Here is a 27,153-nt window from a genome sequence, read left to right as displayed (position 1 = left end):
AATTGCTGATCTTGGTATAAGAGCTCCAATTTTAGGCCTTTTAATGTTCCTGGTTTCAGAAAGGCTTTCATGTTGCAGTATTAGTAATATCTTTCTGAAGCTTTCAGAGAAATTTGAAAAGGCCTTTTATTTACTTTTTACAGAATTCAATTTACTGCAGTTCTGGTTTTGTAGAAGTCTGTAGGACTACTGCTGTTCAATAGTGCCAGGCATGACATCTATGAAAATCTTTTATATGTAACCCTTTTTGCCACATGAAGAGCTGAACAATGGCCCAAAGCCTATTTTAACCTTTTAGAAGACAGCTTCTATAGTTACCAGATGCAATACAACTCTCTCTCTCTCTCTCTCTCTCTCTCTCTCTCTCTCTCTCTCTCTCTCTCTCTCCTCTCTCTCTCTCTCTCTATATATATATATATATATATATATATATATATATATATATATATATATATATATAATATATAAAAAATATATTATAAAAAAAAAAAACGATTTACATGTGATACTTTAAATGGAGAAGCATCAAGCGTTGTTTTAATTTATTTTTTTTGGAGTTGGAGGCGAGGCAGGAAGGGAAATAGCTGTAAGGTGACATTGGTTAAATAAGGGGCAGGTCAAATCAAAACATAAGAAATTGTTTTTGAGCATGAACAGAAAGTCTACAACAGCAGCTTGGAACCTATGTTTTATTATTTCATTGTAGCAGAATAAAATTGGTGGAGTGTTTTTTTTTTTTTTATGATTTCCAGGATACAGCTAAAGTTATTTAGCACCCTGATGTAGTTTCTGTTTAAAGCTGCAGTCTGCATCAATTAGACTAACTCCTTGTTGGTTTACAACATTCTTCCATTTTGCATATGCTGCACAATTTAATAAAAAACAGCATTTAAGGTAATATTTATGTGTCTAAAAATAAGCAACCTTTTAAATGTATTTTTTTTTAAACTGTGCAGTGCACTAAATCTTTAAGAATTGTACAAACCACAAATATAATATCTCCCACAAATATAATATCTCCCACAAATGTAATAACCACTTTTTCACATCTATAATGTCTCCCACAAATGTTTCATCCATGATAATGCTGTGAATTACTTAGCACATATTTATTTATGTATTTAAATAACAGTTTAACTTATAATTAATAATATTCATTAGTGCTGGTTTTGGATGTAGAGATAGGAAAAAGCCATTCGCATGTCCCCAATAATGACTGCCCAGTCATTAAAGTAGATACTGTTCTAGTTAATTATGACAAATGTTTTTTTTGTTTGTTTGTTTTTTTTGTAGTAAATAATAACTGAAAGTTGGTAGATGGGTATAACATTTTTGGGAGAGATTATTACATTTATGGGTAGTTATTACATTTGTGGGCAGGTTGTTACATTTGTGGTTTGTACAGAATCTTCCAGCATTTTTTAATACAAATTGGCAGGTTGTCTACAGTAATCATTATGCAGTATCACAACTGCGACTAACTCCACAGCACACCAGTTAATTGTGTATGCTCCTTTAGAATTTTTGTCTTTTGGCGTGTTTCTTATAAAATGACCCTGTACTGTGTATCAGAAAGCAAATCCGTTTAAATTTGTAAAAAAAAAAAACACAATTGTAAAATTAAATATACATGCGTAGAAAGGTTCAAAAAGGCAAATGCTAACTTTCTTCCCAACTAACTTATTTCCTGTGACACCGGTTTGCTTTCTAGTCTGTATTTGGATAACTGGTTCCTCATTAAATAAGGAAAAGGTTATTATTATTATTATTATTATTATTATTATTATTATTATTATTGCAGTCTTTATATATATATATATATATATATATATATATATATATATATATATATATATATATATATATAATATAAAGCCGTCAGATATATATATATATGTGTGTGTGGTGGTTGTGTGTGTGACAGTATTCTAGAAATTTGTAGAAATTAATTAAAAATAAAAACTGAAATAGCTTGGTTGGATAAGTGTCTTGTAATAGCAATCCTAAATTAGCTCAGGCGTAACCAATCGCTTTAAAAATCACATGCCAAGTTAAGTGTCCTCCACCTGTGTTGAAGTGTAGTGAGTCATATGATTTCAGGATAAATTCAGCACTTTTTGTAGGTTCCCTTTGCTGGGTAGTGCATGTCAAAGCAAAGACTCAACCATGAGCACCAAGACGCTTTCAAAAGAACTTCGGGACAAAGTTGTTGAAAGGCACAGATCAGGGGGTGGGTATAAAAAAATATCAAAGGCCTTGAATATCCCTTGGAGCACGGTCAAGACGATTATTAAGACGTGGAAGGTGTATGGCACTACCAAGACCCTGCCTAGATCAGACCATCCCTCCAATGACTGAGCAAGAAGGAGACTGATCAGGCTATCAATAGGCCAATGGCAACTTTTCAAGAGCTACAGGCATTTATGGCCAAGACTGGTCAAAGTGTGCATGTGACAACAATATCCCAAGCACTCCACAAATCTGGCCTGTATGGTAGGGTGACAAGAACAAAGCCATTACTCAAGAATGCCCACCTTGAATCCTGTTTGAAGTATGCAAAAAAACACTTAGGAGATTCTGTAGCCATGTGGCAAAAAGTTTTGTGGTCTGACAAAACTAAAATGGAACTTTTTGGCCTAAATGCAAAGCGTTATGTTTGGCGCAAACCCAACACAGCGCATCATCCAAAGAACATTGCATGGTGGTGGCAACTTCATGTTATGGGGATGTTTCTCATCAGCAGGGACTGGGGCACTTGTCAGGATAGAAGGGTAAATTAATGGAGCAAAGTACAGAGAAGTCCTTGAGGAAAACCTGCTACCCTCTGCAAGACAGTTGAAACTGGGATGGAAGTTCACCTTTCAGCATGATAACAACGAAAAACACACAGCCAATGCTACACTGGAGTGGCTAAGGAACAAAAAGGTGCATGTCCTTGAGTGGCCCAGTCAGAGCCCCGACCTAAATCCAATGGAAAATTTGTGGCATGACTTGAAGATTGCTGTCCATCAACGCTCCCCATGGAACTTGACAGAGCTAGCACAGTTTTGTAATGAAGAATGGTCAAATATTGCCAAATGTAGGTGTGCAAAGTTGGTAGAGACCTATCCCAACAGACTCATAGCCGTACTTGCTGTCAAAGGTGCTTCCAAAGAGTATTAATTCAAACTTTTTTCCCCTTAACAGTGTGGAGTATGATGTCTAGATAAGTGGAAAAATGTCTTCATTTAAATGCATGAAACACTGACACAACAAAATGTTAAACAAGTTCAAGGGAGTGTAGACTTTCTATAGGCACTGTGTGTGTGTGTGTGTGTGTGTGTGTGTGTGTGTATATATATATATATATATATATATATATATATATATATATATATATATATATATATATATATATATATATATATACACACACACACACAAGATATACGTTACCCAGATACACGTCAGTCACTTTTTACAGCCCTTGTATTAAGAATAAAATTAATCCCCATTTTATATATCGTATTTGCTCGAGTATAAGTTGAAAAATTTAAACCCAAAACACAATACTGAAGTTGGGGTGGTCGACTAATATACGAGCAAACATGAACCGATCTATAATTTATAGTAAGAGCCTACATTTACTGATTGTGAAGACCGGCGGCAGCATGAACGCTGTGGAATAATAATAATAATAATAATAATAATAATAATAATAACTTTTCTATTGTGTGACCCTGCAGCATAGTGCTTCTGTGGGAAAGTGGCCGTAGACACGTTTTCATAAAGTAATAACATGAGGTTTACTTGTGCCTTTTTGTAGCCGAACAAGCAAAAGAAAACTGAAATTTTACTTCAAACCATCGTTTTGGTTCTTGATTGTTACATTCCTGATAAAAAAAATTTGCAACATAAAATATGTAATATATATAATCTATATAAAAATCACTACACATCATATTCAGGAAGATGGGCACTGTTTAAGTGAGGCATTATAGAATGACGTACTTACTTTTTTTTTGTCCCATGAGATTCTGACTCGCTCTAAAGCACCACAATATATTTTTGTGCCAGATGGCTTTCCATAGAGATCACTATGTGTGTTTGCTCACATGATCTGGTTTGTTTATTTTTTGCTGTCTAAAACTTTTAAGTAGAGGCTCAAGAGCTGCCATGTTGAGTCTGTTTTGTTTTGTTTTTCTTTTAATATATATTCATCTCACATATCACACAGAGCTCTTTTTTGTTTGCCTTTTTTTTAAACTGTCATGCAAATTCTGGTGAGATGGTAAATAAGTGCAAGGTATTTTTGTCATTTGTAGCGAATACAAACATCTATCTCCTCCAGTGAGAAATTCCATCAAAGGAGAAATGAAGACAGCAACTCCTGTTTCAATTAAGTCCAAAGCCCCAAGGAATTCTCAATAAAACCAATGATTTGTAATATGTGTGCGTTAATGACCACCTGAAACTTATAACGACTGTTATTCACCCTATTTAGAGGGAGGTGGCTCCTTGAAAATCTCGAGTGGCAAGTACATCAGTTATTTTCTATTTTCTATTTGTAATTAATTTAGAACAATTTGTAAATTTTATTTTTCATTTGGACATTATGGACATTTTTTGTGTTGATCAGTGGCAAAAACTCCTAATTAAATCCATTTTGATTCCATGTTGTAACAGAATTAAAATGTGGAAAAGTCCCAGGGGGGGGTGAGTACTTTTGAGAGCCACTGTATGTCAGTGATAACTGTGATCCATTAATAATAAACATGTGGCTTCCAAAACAGAATATTTATCTAGTTATAAAATGAGTATTTTAAGTAGTCTATCCTGATTGGTCAAAATAGCTCAGCACTTATTTTTTCAAAAATGGGCAAACCACTGGCAGATATCCATACCACTAGAATTTAAAAAGAAAAACGGCAGACATATTGGAATTTATTGCAATAAACATGATTGACGAGATTTACATAAATGTTGAACTTTTGGGAAACCGAAGTGTACATGAGATATTGAATGAATCTGAATCCGACACCAATGATTAAAGTAGTGAAAAAAAGTAAACATAAATAAATTCAAAACTCGCCATTCTGATCGCTCTGTGCCTTCTCCCTGAGCTACGACATTTACCTATCCCATTTTGAAAATAAATAGTTTAAAAAATATCTCCTAAACTTTCAGCTTTTTACAAAATATTTGGGTCTCTCTTGAAAGAGACTTTGGGGTTAAAAGATGTTTTGTTGCCGTTGCTCCCGCTGTCCGTTCTTTGTTCTCCCTGCCTGCTGCCACTGGACCCACCCCCTGCGCAGCTGTGTGATCTGATGCTGCACATTTATAAATTCATCTCGACAGTTCCTGCCATACCTTTTAAATGTGTCCAGGTACGAGGGTGTCATGTCTTCTGCTGTGCCCTGCATTGTTTTAAATTGTTTCTTAACACTGGCCCAGTAAGTTCTCCACGTTACCAAACTGTAAATTGCAGTCAGTTTGATAAGTAACCGGGTATTCCATGCAAATAACGTCTTTCTTGCCACTGTGAAGCTGTAGCACAAATCTGTTATGGATACCTCCTGTTACTACCCCGGATAGCAAAAGATTATCAAAAAGAAAAAAAAAAAAACGCACACTCACCTGATACTATTGCAGGTCTTGTGAGGAAGGTTCTGCATCATTTAAAATAAAAGCAGTCTTATTTGTGAACCAGGTAACTACAGACCAGTAAGCCTGACTTCTATTATATGCAAACTTATGGAAACTATAATAAGATCCAAAATGGAAAATTACCTATATGGTAACAGTGTCCTGGAAGACAGTTAACATGCTTTTAGGAAAGGGAGGTCGTGTCTAACTAACCTGCTTGATTTTTTTGAGGATGCAACATCGATAATGGATAATTGCAAAGCATATGACATGGTTTATTTAGATTTCCAGAAAGCTTTTGACAAAGTCCCGCATAAAAGATTAATTCTTAAACTGAACGCAGTAGGGATTCAAGGAAACACATGTACATGGATTAGGGAGTGGTTAACATGTAGAAAACAGAAAGTACTGATTAGAGGAAAAACCTCAGAATGGAGTGTGGTAACCAGCGGTGTACCACAGGGATCAGTATTAGGTCCTCTGCTATTCCTAATCTACATTAATGATTTAGATTCTGGTATAGTAAGCAAACTTGTTAAATTTGCAGACGACACAAAAGTAGGAGGAGTGGCAAACACTGTTGCAGCAGCAAAGGTCATTCAAAATGATCTAGACAAGATTCAAAACTGGGCAGACACATGGAAAATTACATTTAATAGAGAAAAGTGTAAGGTATTGCACGCAGGAAATAAAAATGTGCATTATAAATATCATATGGGAGATACTGAAATTGGAGAAGGAATCTATGGAAAAGACCTAGGAGTTTTTGTTGACTCAGAAATGTCTTCATCTAGACAGTGTAGAGAAGCTATAAAAAAGTCCAACAAGATGTCGGATACATTGTGAAAAGTGTTGAATTTAAATCAAGGGAAGTAATGTTAAAACTGTACAATGCATTAGTAAGACCTCATCTTGAATATTGTGTTCAGTTCTGGTCACCTTGCTATAAAAAAGATATTGCTGCTCTAGAAAGAGTGCAAAGAAGAGCGACCAGAATTATTCTGGGTTTAAAAGGCATGTCATAGGCAGCCAGGCTAAAATAATTGAATCTGTTCAGTCTTGAACAAAGAAGACTACGTGGCGACCTAATTCAAGCATTCAAAATTCTAAAAGGTATTGACAATGTTGACCTAAGGGACTTTTTTGTCCTGTAAAAAGAAACAAGGACCAGGGGTCACAAATGGAGATTAGACAAAGGGGTATTCAGAACAGAAAATAGGAAGCACTTTTTTACACAGAGAATCGTGAGGGTCTGGAATCAACTCCCCAGTAATGTTGTTGAAGCTGACACCCTGGGATCCTTCAAGAAGCTGCTTGATGAGATTCTGGGATCAATAAGCTACTAACAACCGAACGAGCAAGATGGGCCGAATGGCCTTCTCTCGTTTGTAAACTTTCTTATGTTCTTATGTTCTTACGATGAAAATGGTCAGTAATATTTTACTTTAAAATGTAATGAATAAACCAAGAATTACAAGAAGTGTAAGGAATCAAAACTGCACTTTGAATGGCAATGTTCAATTCAACATCTGAAATTATTTTTTAATGAATGCATTTCTGGTTTTATTTTTTTTTTTATGTTTTAAGGCACTGAAGTTCAGGCAGAAGTGGAATGATATTTAATAAAAATTACTTTTTTTGTGAATTAAAACATGTTTTTAAACATTTTTTTTTTTTTTTAATTTTGGTTGATCCATTCTATAAGTGCAATAAGGCACTTCAGGGTGTGGGATATACTCTAATATCCACATGCCCCGGGCAGTTAAAGCCACTCGGCTTTGCCTCGTAACTTATAAAGCACCTGGGGCATTTGGATAATAGAGTATATACCACACCCTGCCATGCCTTATTGCTTACTTATTGCTCAGATATAGTTTCTTACAAAAAAGATAAAATAAGTACCCTTTATTTAAAAATAAATAAGCAAATACATACAATAAAAATAAATCAAAAACAATCTTTTTTTTTTTCATCATAATCCAAAAAAGGTCTGGGTCAGTCCATGTTCTAAATATTCTTTCAAATACACTTTGGCAAATAAGAACATAATCCTTTTTGCCAAATACATATCAAACAGGAATATTTCATTCAAGTATTTGTTACAGCATTAATATTTTATTCTTTTTATTAATCTTTAATGAAAACTGAGTATATTTGATGTTTTTAACATTAAAATTTGCTTTGCACAATTTTTTTTTTTTGCTGAAATGTAAGAATTAGGCAGCATACAATGAACTTAAAATACTTTTTTTGCAAATACTTTCCCTCCTTAAAGCAATAAAACGTAAAGCAAAGTAAAAGTTTATTTGTGCTACAAAATTGATTCTGTTCAAAATATTGATTTTACTACTTCTATTGTTTGTTCATATCACAATTCAAATCCACTAAACCCATACCAGGTAATTAAAAAGGTGTAGTACAGGAACATATTTCTTGCTGTCCTTGGATAAAAATAAAAAAGCTTTACTTGGGTTTTGAATAACACTATGTAACACAATTTTTGTTCCTGGGTAGTAAGTGTTATTTCCTAATTGCTTATGCCTCAAAAGTATAGAAAATGGCTATTATTCCCCGCAAACTTTGCTTTTGTGACCAGGGCAGTGATATTTTAAAATATCACTATTTCCAATGGGAGAACGGGCAAATGTGTGTCTTTTCGTTTACATAAAGTTAGAAAAATACAACATATGAATCCAAATTAACATGTATTTATACTAAAGTAATACAAAAATGACTACAAAAGATTTAGAAGTGAGTAGTCTACAAAAGATTTAGAAGTGAGTAGTTTTTCGAGATTTACGATTATACTGTAAATACAGTATAATCGTAAATCTCGAAAAACTACTCACTTCTAAATCTTTTGTAGTCATTTTTGTATTACTTTAGTATAAATACATGTTAATTTGGATTCATATGTTGTTTTTTTCTGACTTTATGTGAACGAAAAGACACACATTTGCCCATTTTCCCATTGGAAATAGTGATATTTTGAAATATCACTGTCCTGGTCACAAAAGCAAAGTTTGTGGGGAATAATAGCCATTTTCTATACTTTTGAGGCATAAGCAATTAGGAAATAACACTTACTACCCAGGAACAAAAAAAAAAAAAAAAATTGTTACATGGTGTTACATGGTGTAATTTGAGACATTGAGAAAGGTAATTATCAAAATGTGTTTCGTGGACCAAAATTTATAAAAGATTTGGAAAAATAAGAGTTAAAACTGATAATAGTTTGAAACTTCCTTGCAAGACCGATTATTACTGGCTCCCAATCTAGACCTCCTCTGATTACACTTATGTGGTAACAATGACTAGATGCACCATAGTTGCTTCGTAATGTTTCTGACGCCTGTTAGCATTGATCACCAGCCAGAGCAATCATCAGGATTTCAATTGTATCTTTAATGGTCAAATGTATGCAGTGCTGTACAATGAAACACAATCCATACTATATTCACTGCAACCCACCTTCGGGCAATAAGAGAGATAGGGTTGGCACATGGGAATCTACTATAGTTGCATTTTGTGTAGCTGTGTTTTATAAAATAGCCTATGCATCGTTCTATCAGTGGACTGATAAATGTAATGAAGAAATCAAAAACAAAACAAAAAACACATTGTCCAAGTTCCAGAGTTCTGCTTCCAGCAAGAAGTAAGCAACATGTGGTGCTTCATTGAAAAGACTGTTTTTTTGTTTTTTTTTAATTGTAAAGATGCAGGGTGAGTGGCGGTTAAGAGAATCAGTGGTGGTGGATAAGAGAATCAGTGGTGGTGATTAAGAGAATCAGTGGTGGTGGTTAAGAGAATCAGTGGTGGTGATTGAGAGAATCAGTGGTGATGACTGAGAGAATCAGTGGTGGTGATTAAGAGAATCAGTGGTGGTGATTAAGAGAATCAGTGGTGGTGATTGAGAGAATCAGTGGTAGTGGATAAGAAAATCATTGGTGGTGGATAAGAGAATCAGTGGTGGTGATTAAGAGAATCAGTGGTGGTGATTGAGAGAATCAGTGGTGGTGGAGAAGAGGATCAGTGGTGGTGGTTAAGTGAACATTCTCTAGTGGAGGTTCTGTTGCAGTGAGAATTATCATTGTGTCTCATGGTTGTTTACTCTAAGTTGAGATTTGTGCATTACAAATTATGGAAGCACTTGCAAATAAGAGTCACTGATCTCAACACAATTAGTATTTACAGTAAAGTGGTAAAACTGTAAAACTAAATTAAAATTATTTCCCCCAGAGAGCATCTTAGTATGGGTGTAGAGCATCAGTTATATTAACTATTGCAATTCTTGTTGTTGTTTAGAATCTCTTTGTATACATTATAGGCTACTTTTTTTCTTTATCATCCTGGTGAAGTAGCACCATTGGTGTCTCAGAAGGGCTCTCAAACATTTTGCCTCAAAGCACTTTACAGATAACAAGTAATTAATATACAAAACAACTGAGAAATAGTAAAACATTAGATGATCAAATACCCCTCTTAAATAACATACATTCAAATAATAAAACACACACACATACATATATTATATATATATATATATATATATATATATATATATATATATATATATATATATATATATATATATTAAATAATTTGAGTAAAAGCTTTGTGAATTGGCCCCAATGTCCCAAGTTCCATTATAGGAGTCATTTATTTTTGCATACAATTCCAAACTGAATGATACCACCCAAACCACATTAGCTTTAGTTTAATACTAACATAATCTAGGTGACATCATTAGAAGTGTTTCCTCATCAGCACCTTACAGTTTTAAAATGGTGTCACACATGTCACTTTGAAACAAACCATGTTAAGTAATTTCAGTTTCGAAAACCATGAGCTACAGTTCTGCTTATACATGATTTGTATGTAATTTGCCACTGACTGCAGCAACTCTGGCAATACCAGTAAAATAATAAATAAAGTTTATTGTCTCAATACATAATATTATTCTTTTTACTCTGTATAATTGTGTAATACATTGGTATGAGTGATGAAATGACACTGTATTGAGCTTATTAAAAAGAAAAAAAAAGTGTGTGTGATAATGGTATGTCCCGTTTTCTTGGGTGCAAAAATTCAGTTTGGTTTTTTGGTTTTAAACTTTCATCGGACGTCAAAAACAGCTGAAAGAGTTGATAAAAAACCAAATCAATCATAGCCGACTTGCATTCCAAGTAGTAGCGACAGACATCCATTATGTGGTGTAAAATCAAAAAGGAACTGTACTAGAACAAGATTAACACAATCTCTGTTAACATTACACATACAGTATGTGGTTCTTTGTCTCAGCGATTGATTTGTAATTCTGTTACCTTGGTAATAATAATTTTTGTTTTATTCTGACGATGTGATGCTTTAAACGTTGCTTCTCCTGTATTACTTCTGAGATTAGATTAATATCTTGTTGCCTAAAGGTGAAAATGTATCATCACTGACCAAATAACTGCAAATCATGCTTGTGTGGGGATTGGCCAAAAATCAACAACAGATTCAAGAACGTGACTCACACCAGAACAACTGTAAATCTGAATAATAAAACATCAAAGATATTTTGGCATCTGCCTTGGGATACTGCAATGTTTTCTTTTCACAGGAAAAGCTATTTGGGCCTATTTCTTCATGATACAGCTTTTCTGTAGACCATAACAAATTGATTCAACCTGTCCTGTCAACATCCTGGATTCGCTCATGTTGTAATATTAACTGAACAAGCATCAGTGTTTTTCCACTCAGCTTTTTTATTTTGTGGTCAGTCAATATCAGCACTTGAAATTGTTCAGTGCTACAGTACCAACTGCTTATACTCAATATAACAAAATATCTAAATCCCCAGTTGGCTGAGTTGATCAAGCTTGGGATGAATAGCTAGAACTGACAAAAGGAAAGCTGCTTCCCAGCAGGCAACTTTGGTTGACTTTTAAATTAAGCCAACTAGAAGTGCTGTGTATATGGTTAGGTGCAGCTTCTTCTTTTTTATATGAAGTATTGATTCAAGATCTGAGGATTATAGGAGTGATGGAAACCACAAAGCACAAGATGCTCATCTTGCAACCCAGCAGGTTAGTTTTAGGAACATTGCCAATTGCAAATGGCAGTTGTTTCATGCTGGTTTTGCTGCACTGTCAGTGGCTTCTGAAAATAGCAGCTCATTTCAAGCAATGTAGATTGCCATCCAGAGAAGTGACAAATATCTGTCTGTGCACATATACATGTAGTCAGATACAGGTACTTACACTGGAGGATGACAGAAAAGGAAATAAAATAATGAAACCCATGGATTGATCTTCCACCAATTGTCAAGATGATACAGACATAAGAACATAAGAACATAGGAAAGTTTACAAACGAGAGGAGGCCATTCGGCCCATCTTGCTCGTTTGGTTGTTAGTAGCTTATTGATCCCAAAATCTCATCAAGCAGCTTCTTGAAGGATCCCAGGGTGTCAGCTTCAACAACATTACTGGGGAGTTGATTCCAGACCCTCACAATTCTCTGTGTAAAAAAGTGTCTCCTATTTTCTGTTCTGAATGCCCCTTTTTCTAAACTCCATTTGTGACCCCTGGTCCTTGTTTCTTTTTTCAGGCTGAAAAAGTCCCTTGGGTCGACACTGTCAATACCTTTTAGAATTTTGAATGCTTGAATTAGGTCGCCACGTAGTCTTCTTTGTTCAAGACTGAACAGATTCAATTCTTTTAGCCTGTCTGCATATGACATGCCTTTTAAGCCCGGAATAATTCTGGTCGCTCTTCTTTGCACTCTTTCTAGAGCAGCAATATCTTTTTTATAGCGAGGTGACTGCACACAATATTCAAGATGAGGTCTTACAAGTGCATTGTACAGTTTTAACATTACTTCCCTTGATTTAAATTCAACACTTTTCACAATGTATCCGAGCATCTTGTTAGCCTTTTTTACAGCTTCCCCACATTGCCTAGATGAAGACATTTCTGAGTCAACAAAAACTCCTAGGTCTTTTTCATAGATTCCTTCTCCAATTTCAATATCTCCCATATGATATTTATAATGTACATTTTTATTTCCTGCGTGCAGTACCTTACACTTTTCTCTATTAAATGTCATTTGCCATGTGTCTGCCCAGTTCTGAATCTTGTCTAGATCATTTTGAATGACCTTTGCTGCTGCAACAGTGTTTGCCACTCCTCCTACTTTTGTGTCGTCTGCAAATTTAACAAGTTTGCTTACTATACCAGAATCTAAATCATTAATGTAGATTAGGAATAGCAGAGGACCTAATACTGATCCCTGTGGTACACCGCTGGTTACCACACTCCATTCTGAGGTTTTTCCTCTAATCAGTACTTTCTGTTTTCTACATGTTAACCACTCCCTAATCCATGTACATGCGTTTCCTTGAATCCCAACTGCGTTCAGTTTGAGAATTAATCTTTTGTGCGGGACTTTGTCAAAAGCTTTCTGGAAATCTAAATAAACCATGTCATATGCTTTGCAATTATCCATTATCGATGTTGCATCCTCAAAAAAATCAAGCAAGTTAGTTAGGCACGATCTCCCTTTCCTAAAACCATGTTGACTGTCTCCCAGTACCCTGTTACCATATAGGTAATTTTCCATTTTGGCTCTTATTATAGTTTCCATAAGTTTGCATATAATAGAAGTCAGGCTTACTGGTCTGTAGTTACCTGGTTCAGTTTTGTTTCCCTTTTTGTGGATCGGTATTACGTTTGCAATTTTCCAGTCTGTCGGTACCACCCCTGTGTCAAGAGACTGCTGCATGATCTTGGTTAGCGGTTTGTAAATTACTTCTTTCATTTCTTTGAGTACTACTGGGAGGATCTCATCCGGCCCAGGGGATTTGTTTATTTTAAGAGCTCCTAGTCCCTTTAACACTTCTGCCTCAGTTATGCTAAAGTTGTTTAAAACTGGATAGGAACTGGATGACATGTGGGGCATGTTGTCAGTATCTTCCAGACCACACTCCTTTGTCATGAGCAGGACCCCCGGCAAACGTAATTTTGATTTAGTTCTGAATGAATTCCGCTAGTGGTGTTCATTGTTAAAATTATCTTTTGAGCTTGGTAATTGTTGATGTACAGTACTTCATGTATAGTGTTCCGCATTTTTGGTTAAAAAAAAAAAAAAAAAAAAGTCTGGAGTTTTTCAGAGTTTATTTTACAGATATTAAAATAGGATTAAAATTGTTAAAAAAAAAAAAAAAAAAGTCTGGAATTTTTCGAGTTTATTTTACAGATATTAAAATAGGATTAAAATTGTTAAAAAAAAAAAAAAAATGGGGAAAACAAATCTCAGTATTGTACACACTTTACACTCTACATGTGGAATATGCTTTGCAGTTCTAGTTTCTGATTAAGTTTAACGTCCCTGAATGAAACAGAATCTGTGCAAATCGAAGTCACATTTTCCCAAGTTAGCTGGTACTTTGTGAACGTTTGGGCAATCGCTGTGCTGACGGAAATAGAATCTACAGAAGGTATGATCATGACATCAGCACAAAACAAGCCAGGTTTATTCACCTTGAAATCATAAAAAGAAAAGAAAATAGACAGAACAGGACGGTGCAAGCCATTGGGAGATGCGTCAAAAATCACACTGGACATTTCCATCAATGCGTTCCATAAGTTTACCAACTAAAGCATCACCATTTTCTGTCAGATATTTATGATTAAGATTGTCTGCGTTAGGCAGAAGCTGAAGGACCATACTGTCGCATGGTCACCAGTACATACCTCTCTGTAATAAACAGTGGCTGTCCAGCAAAGCACAACGCTCTGACAAACTCATTAACACAGTCATTCTGCGCTCTCTTTTTATTAAAGCATGTGTAAAAGCTGCATAAATGGATTGCTTGTCTCTCAGTTCACTTTTTGATTTTAGTTAATGTGTCGCTTATTTTTCAGTATGTTTTTATTGTCAGTGCTAACATGCACCCCAATGCAGCAGTATTTGCAATGCTACGCATCCTGTGCTTCATTTAACCCACTTATGCTATTTTTACTTTATGTATACTTTAAAACATTTATTTTCTTTTCAATATTCATAAACTGATTTATGTTTCCTCCCCATTTCCTCATCCACTAAAAATATGATGTTTTTGTGCAAGTATTTCAATTTAGTTTTTGATCAAGCTAGTAGTTACTACACCCAGCAATTGCCACTAGAAACAGATAATCAGATAATGATAATGTATTTGTGAAGGGACAGAAAACTACGTTTAAACATTATTTGATCCTTTGATGTCTAAACGACTGCTGTATCCTAGGATACAGTGTACAGTAGGGCTGCTTACTACAATGTCGGAGTCAAAATAAAACAGCATTTGAATCAAAATACTGTGTATTTCCTAAAAAAAAAAACCAGAAAAATATTGAATAATAGACAATTTATGGGTATAAATCAGTAAAAACCAACGTCCAGTTAAAAAAAAAAAAAAAAAAATATATATATATATATATATATATATATATATATATATATATATATATATATATATATTTGTTATTCGCTATCATAAATTCGGAACAAACCGGTATCACCGGACAGGTGGCTGTGAAGAATCACAAGATATTTGATGTTATTTACAGTAGGTTGATTGCAACAAACAGACTAAAACAAAACACACCACACTTGTATTAGGAAAAGTGTACCTGCGTGAAAACAACAGAGTGTACCTTTAGTTTAAAAATGTGTGTAAAATGTTGGACATTTTATGCTTAACATTTGGTAACTTCACAGTATGTAGTCACAATCAGATAATCTATAGCTTATAGTTTATGGACATTTAGTACAGAGCGTATGAGTAGGACAGAGCAAAAAATAAACAAGGCAGCATGATTAACTCTGTACACTGATACCATCAAAATAACACAGCCATAAATGCATATGAAAATGCAAACATAACTATTGAGTGCAGCATTATAATTTAAATCAATACGTGCTGTACTTTACTAACTGATTGTTTTAATGAGCTGCTGAAAGAAAACTCGATTGTTAAAAAAAAGAACAATGTTCAACGTATTGTTTTTAACTGGAACTACATACAAAAAAAATATCATCTGATGAATGAAACTCCCCAGAAGAAAAATCTTTTTCAGAGCTGCAATAATAAAAAGCCGTTTTTTTTTTGTTTGTTTTTTTGTGTTTAACTTCCATTTAACCAGAGCATAGCGGTAGGAAGCACAGTAAAAATGAAATGCACCCAGAAATAAACTTTCATTATTAGATTATATTGATTTTTCTCAATGCTCTCCCCAAAAAAGTAAATTTCACATTTTGTCGTAATTTTTCGTGCTCACGATAAAATTGTGCCCCTGACAATAGCATGTAAAAATAAATTGCACAATAAGTGCTTACTAATTATTTATTCTTCCCATAAACAACATAATGCATTTATGTATTTTTATGTATTTCACTTTAATATTTGTAACATGAACAACTTCAATTCAGTACCCAGGGTTTATTTGTATTATGATGATGATGATGATGATGATGATGATGATGATGATGATGATGATGACTTATTTTTCGTGACACCGGAAACGCAGAACATTATTCATGCAATACAGGATGACATTTACATGCAGACAAAGAAGCTTTGAAAGAAACTAAAGTTTACACCCACAATTTCATTTAACATGTGCTTGGAGTGAAGTTAATATTGAGTTAATACAGTGTTCCACAACCCTCAGCAGCATGGGCTGATGGGTTTTATTTTCCTGCTGAGTCTCAGTGGTCTCATACTGGGCTTTGTCATCTCCAGCAGGAATTTTGCGAATGAATGGCAAAATAGAGTCTCCTGTAGTGATTTGTTTTATTTTTAACCAAGAAGGATTTACCTATACCTGCCAGATAACGTAAGAGTTGTAGACTATAGTCTAGAGCAGGGGTAGGCAACCCTGGTCCTGGAGTGCCACAGACATTTCTGTTTTTTTATTTTACCCAACCGCTAATAGATTTAATGATTAGCTTAATTGGTCAGAATTACCATGTCTTCCAGGTATTTAGCAATTGATGATTAAGAGATACCTACAGAACCTGCAGGACTGTGGCACTCTAGGACCAGGGTTGCCTACCCCTGGGCTAGAGCACTAATTTCTGACCTACAGCAGCCTTCTTGTCCTTTTTAATGATGCTGTCAAACACAAGACAATTAGTTTGAATTAAAAATATAGGCTACATTATAACGGAGTCAAACATGATTTTGTTCTGTATGCAATTCCCCCATCTCTTGGACGGTTCTTTTGCAATTGTTTGGTTTTATGTGGACTTCTGAAGGATAAATTAAACCCATTTAATTTATGTTGTACAAACCTAGGTTCAAACAAAGGCCTCATGAGGTGATAGACTGGTACACTAATCCCCTGAACCAACTAGCTCTTTCTTTTATAGGGAAGAGTGATTTTTACCACAAGCTTCACTACTACTTCTCTGTCTGCTAATAAACACAATTATGCAAATAATTTCTGAAATTACCCTGCAAGCTGCTATTTCATAGTGGTTTCTTGAGTGACAAATTAATTTTGACATCATCAAAATGAGCACAATAAGCCACATTCAGCCTGTTTTGAATATGTACACTACGTAATAGATTTTCAAGACAAAAACAAACTGTTTTTGCACTGTCTGGCATACTAACAGGTATCGTAATGACAATTTAGCCAAGGCTTAAGGTATTTTGTTTATTTTGCAGTGTCTTTTAAAAAGTAACACCATGGGTTGTAATAGAAGCTGAGGCCAGGTCAAATTAACAACCCACTGTTTTTGGTGTTCCGTGATTGTGGTCCCATTAAAAAAAGGAAAAACAGATTTTGTTTTAGGACACTTGTACAACATGCTAAACTGGGTAAAGGCTTTCATATCCATTTAACACCTAGGGGGTCTTAGAAGTGTGAGGTCCACAAGTATACATTTGCGTTTTTGGGAATATTGATTCATGGTGGAGTGGCCACTTTGCTGAGGATGTGCTTCTCAATTGGTATTGCATTAGATTAGATTTAAAATGAGATATCCGTTTTTAAAGTATGCATCAAAGGTCAGGAAGGCTAGTTTTAGGCTACTTTTTAATTTTAACAGGATTAGAGAGCCACTTGTGTACAGCTTGTTTAGAACCAAAGCCTACTGCATCAGGGTTAGAAACTAACAGTATTGTGCTACTAGTCCAAAGGACTAGTATCTGTTGAAATTTTCTAGTCCTGATGTAAACGTACTAGTCCTTATGTGAAGTGCCTAAGTTGGAGTCAACAACAACAGTTGGGGTCCCTAAAAATAGCCTTAGATTATATTTTGTTAAAAAATAAACACTGTTATACATTTAGATTTCCTTTTTTTTTTTTTTTTTTTTTTTTAACAAAGCACCTTCGTAAACACTCATACAGATTGATCAATAACCTGTTTGCACCTCGTTACTGAGTGACTACTGTACTGTGTGTTGAGAAACTGACACCGACAGCACCAGACAGGATGACAGGAAAAAAATTCTCTCAGCATGTGACAGAAATATGAGTTCTGGTCGAGGGCGCTAAGTAGTGAGAGGAGATGTCTTTGGACTGGCTGGCCTGACAGTTCATTTCCTGGGTTGGGAAGTCGGTTAGCCTGGAAGGCGGCGAGACTTTTGAGACGTATTGACCCGGAAGGTAAACGAGGTAGCAGCTGCAGGCAACAGAGGCAGCTGCAATCGCTTACTAAGGGGTCATGCGTGATAGCATAAAGGGGCTTGAGAATCATAAATCTTTTCCTTTATGTACCGAGCATTGTAAAAGTATTTTGTGAGTGTTTATTTGTTTTTCATGTTGTTAGTAATTGTCTTGTATGTAAAATCACCAGACGGTTAAACACGAATGTGGAGTCGCCATGGGCCAGCACAAAACCGGATCAACACTGCTCTACAGTCACGGTTAACATTGTTATCACCAGAAAAGTGTCAGATATATATATATATATATATATATATATATATATATATATATATATATATATATATATATATATATAGCATGTATTAGAAATGTAACATGACAGTGGAGTGTATACTTCACCTCAAGCACTGAGAACACTCACACGTTGTTGTGTATTGCTACATTATTATTATTATTATTATTATTATTATTATTATTATTATTATTATTATTATTATTATTATCAGACCATTGGATTAATAACATTAAACAAACCATTTCACCCATACTTTGTTGTCTGTTTGTTCTTTGGATTACTGCACCAGCACTGCACCTGCTACACACCTGCTACTAATTACCACTTTGCCACACAGCTGGGTCACCTTGCCGACCATAAAGCTCTACTTGAAATTGACACAGATGACACCAATAAAATGTTTATTTTATTGTACATATCATGTTTTGCTATTTACAAAAATGCTGACTGGCTATGAATTACTATCTACAATAATTAATGTTCTCACGTACACATGCAGTCTTCACTAAAGTCACAATTTAAAGACAATACGTTTCATTCTAGATAAGGGATGAAATTGTTAGCTTTTTTTTATTTATTTATTTATTTATTTTTATTTTTAATTAGCAGTGGGAGAAAACTGCCTCAGCAAGTACAGTAGAATCTGACAGAACTGACGGACGCTGAATCTACTATAGATACTAATGAGAGCATAATAAATACAAAAGAAAAACAAGGGAAACGGATCTTTTCAAGAAACTGGGAGACTTTGTATAAATGGGTATTTTTGAACGCTGCAATAACAGTTCTGCTAGTGAATCACCCACACTATATATTGACAGAACAGGTGATTTATTTGCACTGTGCGGGAGCTTTCCCCCATTGGTGCTTGAGCTCCGGAACGCTCATGGAATCAGTCAGGGTCATAATCCAGTATAAATCTCCATGTTTTGTAAAATGACTTTACACTTACTTCAAAAGATGCAATGTGTTTGTGACAGGATGACACGTGTGGTGACATCAGGCCAGAAGCAGGAACCGAAATAGATACTGCATGTAAGGTGCAATGGCGTTTGCACCGTATTTATTTTAAAAAATAACAAAATAAAACCTTTTTTGTAGGTCAGGCTGGGCAGTAGCCTTCACTGGTGGGTGGGAGGGAACACTGGAGCCAGCTGCAATCTTCATACCGTACTACCAGACACCAGGCTCCAACGTTAGGTCCACACAATTATCCATATTATTAACATTACTATAACAGTAAACATGCACACACATACACAAATACTGGGCCCATGCAACACGGTTTTAGTCTGTACCCTACTGGACATTGCAGCGCAGTACCCCAGCAGTGCCATTATTGTCTTTGGCAATGTTCGTTGTGGTTGCTAAGGACGCCGTCGCTTGTTGCCCTTTACCGACACCCTTTCACTCCTCCCTCTTTGAGTACAGCGACAGCTCCTTCCTCCATGAATCGGGCTCCTGCCACTCGGCATTTGGGCTAGACACTCCTCCTTCCCAGTCCTTCTGACACGAAGCTCCACCCTCTCTGATGTGATGACGTCACAGAACATGAACGACTGGTCCGGCAGCAACGTCTGAACCGAAGACAGCAGCACTCCTCCAGTGGTTGGCCTGTCTTTTCAGGCTCTGAGGGCCGGAGCTCGTCCTCTCCGACCCTGCGGCAGGACGCTTTTCTCCGTCGCTGACTTTCTTTTTTTTCTTCTCCTCAGCAGCACTACCTGTGCCTGCTGAGCGTCGTCATGGCGCTCAAGCTCCACTTCCAGGAGTTCTCAGCAACCGCAGCACTTGTGGTTCTTGTCCCCCCCCATCCCCAGTATATCATCGGTCTTCTCTCACCATCTCAGCCATCCACCACTCAGAAGCTGTGTCCCCTCATCCACGCATTCCACACTGACACCATATGTGGCATTGTTACGTGTTGTTCCCGCACTGAAGCAGGCAGACAGGCAGATGAGAGCCGAATGGAGGCACAGAGACACAGAAGTGCAGTGAAACACGCCAGCATGGTGCTCAGGATTTATTAACACACAAAACAAAAAGTAGTGGTAGAAAGTAGTTAAAATGGTTCTTCAACAAACTCAGAATGAAAGCAGTAATCTTACTTTTTTAAAAAAAAATTATTGTCCTGTGTACAGTGAACCGATACATTGTTGGCATTGTAGACTTGCTGAAGTCATCAAAACTCTTGCAGCACCTGAACACAATGCACAGAGAAAAATTAGTTTCTTCATCATCAACCTTGGCTGGAACAGAACCAGTGGTGACCCTGAGGTGAAAGACTATATGACACTGCTAATCCAGCCCCCACGGTCACAACTTTGCCACCAAATACATAACATACACTACTGGCCATTTTTACCATAGTGGTCTCCTGTGTCATTGTTACCACCTTCAGGAAATCAAATGGTATCTCTCTTTTTACCAGAAAATACAATTTAATTTTAAAATCTCTTTTTTTAGGGAGACCTGGCCAAGAAATACACATCACATACAATAATCAATCATTGGACATCCATAGCAATGACCGATGATTAATTACTGTATGTGATTATAGCAATGTCCGTTTTCTTGTGTCTGGAAGGTTAGCCGCTCTCAATAAAAGTACATAAATTCCCTATTTCAATTTATATTGTTTTTAGACTTTATATATATATTATTCACACACTGTATATAACTGTGCATAACCTCAAAAGAATGACATGTTTGCTAGACCAACAGTACAAGCCAGCTATATTTGTAGATGAACAAAGTAGAAATTAGCTGTGAATCTGAAGAATGTCACTAGCTCTTCAATGGAAGGCTGTGCCAAATAATTGACCTTGTTTTCAAGAAAGGCGTTGAACGTGATAATGATGTGCCTGTACTGTGGACATGAGATTGGTTATTGGAAATCTACTGGACTTGACCCTTTTCGGGCTAACATAAGCTTAGAAGATAATATTAACTATGGAGTTGAGTTTCCGCACTGTTATGTTGCTAATAAGGGGTAAAAATTGGATTCTGCTTGCAGCTACTTAATGTTATATGTCTCTTGTGTTACAGGTACAGCAAATAGATCGTGTGGTTGAGGTAGTGGATGTAACCATTAAAGGTAAGTTGTTTCATTCATTTATTTTCATCCTGTCTTTTTTGTTAATCGTGATAATAACAAACTCCAGCAGACACTTCAATTATGTTGGTCCCTTTTTCATTTTATCCAAAACCAAACTTTAGATGTAGTTAGTTACATGTAAACATTCAACTGGTGCTTGCCATGTTCAGGAGGAAAAATAAAATGATTAAAAATGTGATGCGTTAAATGATGTAATAGGATTCTGTTATTTAAGCATAAGGCTCAATACAACAGATTATTGTGAAAAAAATGACTACAAGCTTCATTTATAGGATTTTTTGGGGTTGTTCTTTTTCACAATTTATAAGTTAATACCTGTCAAAAACCTGCATTTCAAATATGGGTGTATGTTTAAGGAGTGCAGTGTTCTTTTCTTTCTCATACACCACATATAAAATAGATCAGAAAAAGAAGCAATTAAACCAACTGAAAAATATGTTTCCCCATTTTCTCAGTCAGACATTTTCCTTATCAAATGCTAAACATGCTTGCTTTTATAGCTTAAAGCAGCGGTTCTCAAAGTTCATTGCACTGTGACCCCTTCTGACAAAAAAAATATATTACACTACCCGCCCCCCCCAAACACACACAAAGTGATAGCAAAATACTGTACTCATAGGAGCACTAAATTATGTATGTAATCTTTATCCCTGCAGTCAAAGATGCTGAATTGTAAAGCAACAGTTTTTATTAAGAAATACGTGGACATTTAAGAAACACGTTTTCTGGAGGAAAAAAATGCATCTTACTTTTTCGTAGACAACAGGATACAGTTTGGGGAGCTGATAGCCTTTTCCAGTGATTGTGGCAATAATCATAAAATTGTCCAATTTGTGGTAATAATCATAAAATTGTCCAAAGATTGTGGCTTAATACATAACTATATATACAAACAAGTATCAATCTGGACACTTAATGCGAATGGTGCTGCTGTTTTGAAGCGCACAACATTTTAAATCGCGGCTCTAGGGAACTGCGTTTTTTTCCTGGTATTTATTCTTTAAATATGTCAAAGCTGAGAAACCAGATTCACTTAAGTAAGTGGATGTGAATGGGAGAAGCTTGTGGCAGTTAAGATTTGGGGATAGTCTGCTTCAAGGGAAACCCAGAAGTCAGTCAGTGGCCAGGACTGGAATCACACAAGATGTCAATTAATTCCTCTTGAGCTTTCAAGGTGAGATTTGAATTGGGAGATAACTGGTATTCAAATTTGATTCTTATCCAGTTAAATGCTGTTAGGTCACAATCAGCAAAAGATTTCAAAAGTCGGGCTCAGAGTGTAGAGAGGTGTTCAGCTACGTGTTCTTTGATATCCCCAACTGAGGCATCATTGGAAGAGATTTCCAGGAAATCGTTCATCGTTGAAAACATTAGAAAATTTTTGTTGTCCACTTGTGACTTCCAAAGATCCAGTTTTTTAGTAAAGGCATTAATTTTGTCACTGAGTTTAAGCATGTGTGTTTTTTTTTTTTCCTTGTAGTGACTTGTTCAATGAATTTAGATGATCAAAAATATCTGGTAGATATGTGAGTGGTGCCAACCATTTGATGTCACTTAAATGATTCTTCAGGGGAGAATATACTTCAGTCAGAAACAGGAGCACCTCATCTCTCAATTGAAACAGATGGGTTAGAACCCTTCCCTGTGACAGCCAGCGGACCTCTATATGCAGTAATAAGTGCAGATGCTCTGATCCCATTTCTTCACAGAGACTTGTAAAAAGTCAGGAATTCAGCAGCTTTGCTTTAATGAGATTAATGACTGCTACAGCTTGACTCAAAATGGATTTAAGATAGGGATCCATGTTCTTACCAAGCCTCCCTGTGGATCATGCAGTATGTCCAGTGGGCTTCTGGCACCACTTTTTTAAGTCTGCCGACAAACCCACTCCTGGTACCTGACATAGCTTTTGCACCATCAGTCCAGATCCAGTTAATATGTTCCCCCGTTATAAAGGCGACAAGGAGCTTAAAAAGTTCCTCTCCTGTAGTATAGGTCGGCAGTACCTTGCAGAATAGAAAGTCTTCTTTTACTGTGTTTTCCCAAATGTACTGAACGTAGACCAGTACCTGTGCTGCCCCTGAAACATAGGTGGATTCATCAATCTGTAAGGAAAAGAACTTGATTTTTTTAGTCCTTTCTACCACTTGCTCTCGTATGTCATTGGACATATAATACGGCGACTCACTGTATCATTAGATAGTGGAGTAGAGCTCATCCTAGTGGCAGCTTCTTTGCCAATCATAATCTCACACATTTCTTTAGCTTTGGGAAGAATAAGACATTCCGCGATGGGGTGAGGCTTCTTTGCCCTGGCGATTAAAAGTGAAATGGCATAAAAGGCCTCAAGAGTTTTGGCTGTCATGGTTGCTGATTTACGTATAACAGTTTGTTGTTGCTCAAGTTCATTACATTTTCTTTCAAAAAAATCCACAGACTTCTCCACATACATGGGGTGTTGTGTTTGTAAATGTTGCTGGAGTTTATTTGATTTTAGGCTGTTATTGGCTAAAACGTCACTGCACAAAACACACTGGGGCCTTGGATTGTCTTCTGAGCCAATGTAAGTAAATCCAAATGCTAAATCAGAACTGCAGTATTTTCATTTTTTTTTTTTTTCTTTAACTTTACCCCACGTCGGACTCCTGACTCCTGTTCTCCACCATCTATGTTGGCTTCAGCTCTCCTCTTCATGCCATGTACAACAAAACGATCCATTGATTTTAGAAAATGTTATGTTTATTTCATAAATTACAGTACTGTGTTTATTTTTTTCGCTACCTATTTTTCCCGCTATAGACTGGTAGCGGGCTGTTTTCAACAATAGAGGAATTCCCATGTCAACCTTAGAGGGTGAACACATTCCCGACAACGTGCTACGTTACATTCCGTGACAACAAGGCTGTTGCTTAGGAAGTCATGTTATCACTTTAGCTGACCAGTAAAATGCGACAGAAGGGTGGATCTTCTACAAGAGTTCACTAGCTATCCAATAAAACGACAGGAAGTCTGGGTTCATAATTCATCAACTACTGTTAAAGGTAAACTATTTAAGCGCTGTAATGTTATGCAAAGGATCTAAAGTTTATCACAATATTTTTTTGTGATCTCGCGACCCCCCTACAATAGCCTTGCGGCCCCCATTGGGTCGGGGCCTCCAGTTAGAGAAACGCTGGCTTAAAGCATTTGACAGCAGCACAAAAAAAAAGCTGAACTTTTGTGAATATGTAAATTTAGATTTTACAGTATGTCTGACCACTTATTTGATTGTATGTACTTATTTCAAATATACCATAAAGTAAATCAAGAATATCTTTAACCTCTGAGATCTGTGGGACAGTTTGATTTTATATATTGCCTGTAAGAAAAATCACAGAGCACTGTGCCATAAATTCACAGACACAGCACAGATTGTATTTTCCGGACTACAAATCACAAATTGCTAGGAAAATATTGAACATGTTGAATAATAGAGTCAAGGATGACACCTGGGTTCCTAACCACAGACTTTGGGTGCAGCTGATGGCCATCAGAAAACACTTTGAAATACATGGCATGTACTAAATTATCCTCTGGACCTTCCAACCTTAACTCAGTCTTAATAGATATATATGGAAGCAATTTCCCATGGGGTGGTATAGAACCCTCTTTGAAATAACTAATGGGCATCTTTTATAACTTCATTAAAAAGACTAGTGGTCTTCTTAGTTTAAAGAAAGTGGTAGATTTCATCTTCTAGGTCTAATGCTTGTATTCAGGAAGGGAGGGAAGGCCTACAATGAGTGGCTGTAAAGTATGGCTCCACACCTGATTCAACACTGTATTTCATTTCATTAACAAGCTAGCATCTTCACATCATGAGTAACATGCTTTGCTGACAGTGGCATGTTTATTAGCATGTACGCAAGACCGATTTCTAACTACAGTAAAACCTGCCAAGAGTGACCATTCATGGGAGTAAGCAAAGGTGGTCTCTCTTCAGAGGTGGTCTCCAAGGCAGGTTTTACTGTACAAACATTTTGCTATGACCTGGGGTGCGAGTCCAGCACTAATACTAATGAGTATGAAAAATATTTTCACCCTACAGTAGCTTTGCGACGAGATAGCTATGTGGGCGCACTAATCTTTGAGGGGATGGAGGGAAGCAGCTTGTATCTTACAGCGAATTATTTTTTATTTTTTTAAATAATATATAATTGAGTAAGAATAATTAAACCGTAAAGTACAGGCACATTGTTTAATGCTCAAAGTGTGTTTCTGGAAAGTTCTGCTCGTTTCATTGGTAAATGCGAGACATAGTTATGGCAATCAAAAGATACGTCTATACTGTCTACTGTGCTTCTCAGATAATTAGGTTGGTGTTTCTTAATGTGCCTGGTCTTGTTGATGATAGGCTAGTCAGGTATCATTTAAGTATTTGAATGTCTTGCAAAGGCTTATCGTGCAGGAAATCTTTTAGGTCGTTTTTCTTTTTTGGTCATTTTGTTTGTAGTTCACATCGCTTGAATGTTGTAAATCTTAATGTGATTTCATTAGATACAAAGTCTCTAATACAAAAAAATTCAGACTGCAGTAATACATAGATATTGGAAGAGGGTCTGACTCATTTAAGACAAATAAAAGCAAAATACTTGTTGAAAGACCTTACTAGCCACAGACAGCTTAGTTTACAGCATTGTTTCTGTCCTGATCAAAGTGATTTAAAACTCATGTATAGATACACAGCTTTGGAAGCATTATGAATAGTATGTTTTAAGAATAGTCTTGAAACCTACTATTGAAGCCATTGATTTTTTTTTTGTGAAGATGTTTTCTAAATAGATCAATTCTACATTACAGACTTGTGTTTGTATCTCTATGACAACAGCCAAAGTTGTGGTAATAGGAAGATAAAGGTCTCTGACCCCTTCCACTACTATTTGGGGAAAAAAGGGTATTTAGGAACAAACCATACAGTGCCTTTTATTTATTTGATGAGTTTATGAAATTCTACTGACTTAGTTATGCAACTGAAGTTGAAGTATGTTAATGAAGAAACTGTATTAGTGTATAGAGGTTTGCAGTATTATCTGTGATTGGCAACTGAATGAATCTGTTGAATGTCTGTTTTGGTTTTGATTTCTGGCTGTACATGATTCAAGACAAACACTTGTGATCCTATCAGTATCAACAAATTAGTTTCCTTGCACATTGTTAGGAAATACACACCAATTACACAGACAGAAAAATGTTTTGTGGAGAAATGCAGTTGTATCTTGCAAAATATAACGTTATACGTCCCTGTGTGTTGCTACAAATGTTTAAATAATGTACTTTTAATGGTTTCTTTTCGTTGTTAACATCCTGTCTTTTTACACTTATAACTTTTTAAAGTCTGTTTCAAAGCTCTTTACAAAATGGCTGCTCTAGTACTGGGGTTAGAGATCTGTCCTCTAAATCAGTGGTTCCCAACCCCGCTCTCAGTTACTTAACTA

General features: G+C 36.0%; 1 long non-coding RNA gene across 4 annotated transcripts in view; it reads left to right on the top strand.

Moving 5' to 3' along the window:
- Nucleotides 1–27,153, top strand: part of LOC121313354 — a 166,379-nt gene that overhangs the window by 95,821 nt on the left and 43,405 nt on the right. For all 4 annotated transcript variants that reach the window (XR_005949977.1, XR_005949976.1, XR_005949975.1 and 1 more), the window contains exon 4: nt 21,610–21,658. This is a non-coding gene — a long non-coding RNA (uncharacterized LOC121313354). The remainder of the gene's footprint in view (nt 1–21,609; nt 21,659–27,153) is intronic.

This window comes from Polyodon spathula, chromosome 3 (genome assembly GCF_017654505.1).
Source record: "Polyodon spathula isolate WHYD16114869_AA chromosome 3, ASM1765450v1, whole genome shotgun sequence".
In the NCBI taxonomy this organism is placed as follows: domain Eukaryota; kingdom Metazoa; phylum Chordata; class Actinopteri; order Acipenseriformes; family Polyodontidae; genus Polyodon; species Polyodon spathula.
The sequence above is the reverse complement of the archived record's forward strand: the minus strand, read 5'-3'. Positions and strand labels throughout refer to the sequence as shown.